This window comes from Benincasa hispida, chromosome 1, assembly GCF_027475165.1.
Source record: "Benincasa hispida cultivar pf3 chromosome 1, pf3_genome.v1.1, whole genome shotgun sequence".
In the NCBI taxonomy this organism is placed as follows: domain Eukaryota; kingdom Viridiplantae; phylum Streptophyta; class Magnoliopsida; order Cucurbitales; family Cucurbitaceae; genus Benincasa; species Benincasa hispida.
Genome location: NC_143478.1, coordinates 6,206,869 through 6,214,117, shown reverse-complemented (window position 1 = coordinate 6,214,117; position 7,249 = coordinate 6,206,869).

Genomic DNA, 7,249 nt, shown 5'->3' with positions numbered 1-7,249 from the left:
ATGAGGATATAGTAAGGCTGCTTTAACATTTGGAGGCTCCTCTTCTACATACTCCATAACAAGAACTTTGGGTTTAAAAATACCATTTTTGCTTCGAGTAACCATGGGATGTTGATTAACAACCAAGGAAGAATTCGGCAAAGGTGCAGGAGTGAATGATTGTTCTTGTTTATGTGGAATATTAAGGTATGATGCTTAGACTGTGGAGATGAGTTTAAAATAGAGGGTATGGAAGATAACTCGGGTAAAGAGGGATCATTTGGAGGAGAAGAAGAAATGAAAGAATCTGAATTTTCAGTCGAAGGACTGTTAGATGAGGAATATGAGACAAGAGGCTGGACATTAGTCTTTAGGCAATTAGGTGCTACCGCAGAACTGTTGGGTAAAGCAGTGATGATAGGACAATGGACTGACGAATTCGAATGGTTATTTAATGGCTGATGTTGATGTATAATAGGAGATTTTGAAACAAAGGCTATTGTAGAGGACTTTTTTGTACGATTATGAACAAAAGAGGAAGTAGGAAACTTTGACTCATAAAAAAGGTTATGTCTTGAAATGTACACCCTTCCTTATTGAGATAAGCATTTATAGCCCTTGTGAAGAGAGCTATACCCTAAGAAAAGACATGGAGTAGAGCGAGGATCAAGTTTATGTTGGTTATAAGGCCTCAAGGATGGATAACATAAGCAACCAAATGTTTTAAGAAAGGAATAGTTAGGTTTAAGGCCAAAAATTTTCTCTAAAGGAGATACTTGTTGATGGACTATTGTAGGAAGTATATTGATCAAATATACTGTAGTAGAAAAGGCATCATCCCAGAACTCAAGAGATAAAGAGGAATGTGATAGCAAAGCCAAACCAGTTTCTATAATGTGTCTATGTTTTCTTTTTACTAGACCATTTGTTGGGAGGTATGAAGACAAGTCAATCTATGTTGAATACCTTGAGATTTTAGATTAGGAGTGAAGGAATGAAATTCACCTCCTCCATCAGTATGAAGACGAAGTATAGGGTGTCCTAAAATTTTTTCTATAGTTTGTTTGAAAGATAAGAAAGCAATAAAGGCCTCATTTTTAGTTCTAAGAAAATAAATCCATGTAAATCTTGAAAAGACATTAACAAAACTAATATAATATTTGAATCCATTCCTAGAAGTTTGATAGGATGGTCCCCATATGTCTGTTACAACTAATTGTAGAGGTCTTAAATAAGTGGTTTGAGAGTTGAAAAAAGGAAGATTATGAGTTTTAGCTATTATACAATCATGACAAAGAGAGAATGTATTTTTATTGAAATACGAAATATTACAAGATTGAAAAACATGTTTGACAGTAGGTAAGCTTGGATGTCCTAATCTATTATGCCATATCTCTAGTAAAGAAAGAGCAGAGGATTGATTTTTATTACACTTGGTGACTGTTGTGTGAAGAACTTGATGAGTAGCTTTAGGTACTGACTTGTGCTTGGAGAGAAACTTTTGGGACTTAGCCTTTTCCATTGCAAAACAATAGAGTCCATCAACAAGATTGCGTTTGAGAAGAGTTCGACCATTGAGATCCTTCACAAAGCAAACATTAGAGGGAAATTCAAAGTAAACATGGTTGTCTTTAGCAAACTGACTAACACTGATAAGATTTTTGGTTATTTTGGGAACATGAAGAATATTTTTTAGCTGAAAGATAGTGTTTGAAAAGGCATTAGGAAAGGAAGATTGTATAAAAGAAGTCCCAATACAAGAAACATTCAAACCTGCACCATTGTCTACAACAACCTAACTGTCACCAAGATATTCAGTACCAAAAGTGAGATTAGATGCATCATTTGTGACGTGACTAGTGGCTCTAGAGTTTCCGAAACCACTGGTTTTCCCTATTGAGATCATTTTGTATAGACAGAATATTCACACAGGAATTCCCTATATGTTGTCCTTGATGATTGGAAGAAGTATGCTATGTATTATTACTTGAGTTTGGTCTATGAAACCATTTCTCAAGAAGAAGATAACGCTTAAGAGTAGTGTGTCCAAACTTGCCACAAACTTGGCATTGAGGTTTACCATTATTGTTCCAAAATCTTATGTTCTGCTTGCCAATCGAATTCTTACTTCTTCTGTTACACTCGGTATTATTATTATTGGGTTGAAAAGGAGAAGAATAAGGTTGTTTGGATGAAGTTTGTGTGGTGAGATTGACTAAAGGGGTAGAACCATCAACATTCACTAGGCTATGTCTCTCAACACGATTTTCTTGAGCAAGGAACTGAGAATTATCCCTTTGTAAAGAAGGGTATTCATCCTTGTCTGTGATGATAAAAACAGTAGAGTCATACCCAGGTCCCAAACTGACTAGAATATGCATAACATGATCTTCATAAGAGATAGATTGACTGACAACCTTTAATGAATCAACTAAGTTTTTAATCTTGTGAAAATACTCCTCTAACTTCAGATTGCCTTTTTTCATTGTCTCCAATTTTCCTTTTAAATCAAGTACTCGAGCCATATTACGTGAAGAAAAATGTGCAAGAAGAACACTCTATACCTCTTGAGATGTAGAGCAATCCAACATTTCAGACAAAATATCTTTTGACATTGCGCCAAGAAGCCAAGAAACGATGAGATTGTCTTGCCATACCCAGTAATCATATTTTGGATTAAGAGTCCTTGAAGAAGAAGATGGGGAATCAGTCGATAGAAATCTTGGTGAGCAAGAGATCATGGATCAATAAATCGTTCAAGCCTATACCCTCACAGTTTCGTAATCTAAAGCTTCCACGATAGAAATTTGCTTTCGTCCAATATCAGGGTAGTAATTTTGCTGCCAGGGTTGATTACTTTGAGTGGTAGGGAAGACAAGATTGTTTTAGAAGAAACTTGATCTTTACTCGGAGTATCCATGTTTGAGAAGGCTTGCCGGAGAAGAAGAGAGGGAAAAAATAAATTCAGTCATTTAGCCTTAGGGCTCTGATACCATAATAGAGTTTGGACTTAAAATTCAGATTACCAATATCAGGGAATGATCACAAAATGTATCTATTATTGAATGATGAAGTGATTAACTAATGAGTTTATATAGAAGACTCATTATGAAATGAGAATAAACCGTACAACTACTTAACAGAATTCCTAGAGTTGATGAAATTGGTTGCAACAAACATAATAAACTTATAAACAAATTTACTATTAATGAGGTCTCTTGATAAGGATTATAAATTATTTGACAAAATAAAATGTGGCAGTGATGTGATTTGAGTTGCAATCGTATAAAAAGTTAGTGGAACTTGAATTTGGGAGGAAAATCCCCTTTCGTAGACCAAAGCCCTTGCCTCACGAACCAATCTCCCATCGACATTTTCCTAAGAACATTGAGTAGTAATCCAACCGTCGTATCTGTGACATCTTCGAAGAACAAGTTTCCTGTAAAAGCAATAACCACCCCACGACGGCGTAATTCTGGAAAGTCTAAGTGATCAACACCAATTCTGACAGTGACAACGAGCTTGAATGAGGGAAGGGAGTCGAGAATGGCGGAGGTGAGTTTGGTACTGCCATCGCCTCAAATAAACAAGGCTTGAGTGTATTTGGGTTGGGCATAAGAGGTGAGAAATTAGAGTAGGGGGATTTTGGAAAGCCATGGTTTTAGGAAATGGAATTTGGCCTAGAACCAATACTTTAGGATGCTCATTGGCCTTGTCTTTGGTTGCCATTTTACTTGTTTCTCAGAGTGTTGCCTTCTCCCTGATTAGGAAAAAAGTCAAAGAAGCCCCCCAAAATTGGAATAATTATATGGAGTGCTATTTGTAGGGGTCCAAATGAAAAGTAGTCTTTGTATGTTTTTTAAGTTCGAGAGGTTCCATGTTTGTCATGGGGGGTGGGTAGAGTTTTATTACACCCGTCTTGTCCTTGAAATTGGCTATCTTATATATTTATGAATGTTTACGAAGTTTAATGTGTTGTGGTGGGGGGAGGGTTGAGATAAACCATTTTGGGGACGAATTTGTGTTTTATGTGTGTTGGTCATTGTTTACTCGTTTTGTGTGTTTTTGATATTCGGGAGGTTCCATGTTTATCGTGGGGGATGGGTAGAGTTTCATTACACCCGTCTTGTCCTTGAAATTGGCTAGTAGAGTTTCATTACACCCGTCTTGTCCTTGAAATTGGCTATCTTGTGTATTTATAAATGTTTACGAATTTTAATGTGTTGTGGTGGGGGGGAAGGTTGAGATAAACCATTTTGGGGACGAATTTGAGTTTTATGTGTGTTGGTCATTGTTTACTCGTTTTGTGTGTTTTTGATGTTCGGGAGGTTCCATGTTTGTCGTGGGGGATGGGTAGAGTTTCTTTACACCCGTCTTGTCCTTAAACTTAGCTATCTTGTGTATTTATGAATGTTTACGAAGTTTAATGTGTTGGGGGGAGAGAGGGTTGAGATAAACCATTTTGGGGACAAATTTGAGTTTTGTGTGTTGGTCATTCTTGAGGCGTTTTGTGTGTTTTTGATGTTCGGGAGGTTACATGTTTGTTGTAGGGGTGGGTAGAGTTTTATTACCACCCGTATTGAAGTTTGAACGTGTTGTGGATGTTTATCGATATAACATTTCAATATTTTTGTTTTATTGTAGAATGCTGTTCGGAGATGAGTTGGGACAATTGTTGAAGATGCTGTGTTTGAGAAGTTTTTTGGATGTTGTTTTGATTTTACTTCTTTTATGTATTTGTGATATGAATGTTTATCGACTTCGTTTGGATATTGTAATTTTTTATTTACTTGTTATAATATGGACTTCATTTTCGTTTTTAATTATGTAAATCTTTATTTGGTTTAATATGTTTTACAGGATTTCAGATCAAATTTTAAAAAATTACAAACGATATATTAAATTTTAATACTTCTCACGCATATAGGATCTCCCGACGCACTTTAAAACGATGTCGAGAGTTATGGGGGAACTCCCGACGCCTACATGGCGTTGGGAGTTATGAGGGCACTCTCGACGCATATTGTAAAACCCGAACCCTAATCACTTTAAGCAAGAGTAAGTAATATGATGTCTTCTAATGAGTTAAATGAAGTCATGTTTAAAGAGGGATAGAGGATGGAAGTAAGAAGAAATAAGCTATTGTGTAACTAAGTGTAAACCCCGAAGTTTCCTAAACAAGCATGTTTAGCCAAAGGAATGATATATTGAATATCTAATAAGTGAAACCATGTTACCTATAAGAGTTGTTGAGAAAGGAAAATAAAAACACAAAATAAGAAAACTCATTTATTGGTTTGGTACGTGGCGGTTAGTCCTTGAATTTAAGAGGCGGCACGAAGATTAAAAGGAAGAGAAACTTCGAAAGCTTGGTTTCAGCAATCTACCTAAGCAAATTTAGTAAAATTGGTGCCATTTGAAAGCTAGGAGAATCTAGTTTTCGAGGTTGTCTTGCCGGAGAAATATTTCAGGAGAAGAAGAACAAGAAGTGAAGAAAGTGCAGAGGAGGCAGAATCACAGATTAATCAGGGCCTGAGGTGAAGATTGGAAACTCTAGAAGGAAATCTGTGCATAACAGAGAGTCTAGATTTTGAGTTATGAATGTTTGAAGTTGTAACAGAGAATCTGTGTATAAGCAGACAGCTGCTTGAGAAGAACAAGCAAACAACTCACCATGGAGAGTTCGATATGGAGAATGAGGATCTCAAGGAAATCTCTCTAATTTTATGCTGAGGATCTCACTCTAGAAGGAAATCTCGCTAGAAATTGGGCTGAATCTTGCTGGTAAGGTTAGTATCGCTAGGATGAAAGTTTGCCAGGAAAAGCCTGATCTCGCTCATGAGGATCTTGCTGATCTCGCTCATGAGGATCTTGCTGATCTCGCTCATGAGGAGGATCTCGCTGATCTCGCTCATGAGGATCTCGCTAGTAAAACTGTCTTTGATAATGAAAGTTCCATTAGGAAATGAACTATTTGAGGTATTTTGCTAAGAACTCTAAATAGTTAACCGGGAATTATGTCTTTTCAGGCCAAGAAGAGCTAGGAGAGACGTATAATCCGTTAAGAGGCCAACGAGCTGTGAGTGACTATGTGATGCTTTAATGTTTTAATGATTTAGAAACTATGATTTCTTAGAAGATATTTCTCATGTTAAGTGTTCAAATGAAGTGCCAATCAACATATGTTTGAAGCTATTTCTCATGCTAAGTAAAGCATGTTTTCCACGGAAATTGACACGATTTAAATATATTGTCTTGTTCAAATACTTTCAGCATGTTTTAGTAACTCCATTTTCATGATGTTTACTAGTGTATGGGTTTTCCAAGTATATTTTCCATGTCTAACGTATGCTAGTGGTTTTTACAAGTTGGTTCAGTGTGTTTTAAGCCAACTTATTTCACAAAGTATGAAGCATGCGTTAGGGTTAAAGCTAAGGTTGAATGAAGCTTGATGTATTATGTTTTAAATACCTAAGATTGTCAAAGTACAGACGTTGATATTTTTAAACTTAATGAAAAGGGATGCTGAAGGTAGAGAAGGCATCCTAAAGAGTTTCTATGCTATATTTGAAAACTATTCTTTTAATACTCTTCGAGAACTTGATAGCTTAAGTGAGCCGGATACGGAAAGTAAGGAAGGTATCTGAATAAATGTACCAAAGGTGTTAACGGTACATAGAAAACACCACGTGCACGTTGGTAATACAACGTCAAGGGATTGAGCAAAAGGGTTCTCCCCGACTAAGGTTGACGTTGAGGGTTAAATCTAGTAGTTCACTCTCAACTAAGGATAAAGGGACGTCGAAGTATGGGTCTCCTAGGCTATATACCAGCAAAGAAGAGGCCGAAGTATGGGTCTCTTGGCCGATAATAGACGTTGGGAGCTAGAGCGATGTATGCTCGTTCTCAACTAAGGAATAATGATTTTTAATGATGGTTTTAAAGGTTTTGTATCACGGTTGTTTGGTACATTTTAGTTCCAGTATTATGTTTTCGAGCTTTCAATTTAAGCATGAAATTTATGTTTTTATTAAGTCACTCACTGGGCTTCTAGCTCACGTTTTCAAATGTTTTTTTTTCCAGGTAGCAATCAGATTCCTTAAGGTTGATCCTGCTGCTACTTGCCACTGAAAAGCCTGGCTTGTTCAGAAGAACTTAGGTTGATGGTTTGTTTATGTACACATATTTTTAGAGGGACTAGGGCTTTGATAGGAATGTTTTGGGCCATTTGTGAATATTTTTCCGTAGATGTTAAGTCATGGCTGTATGC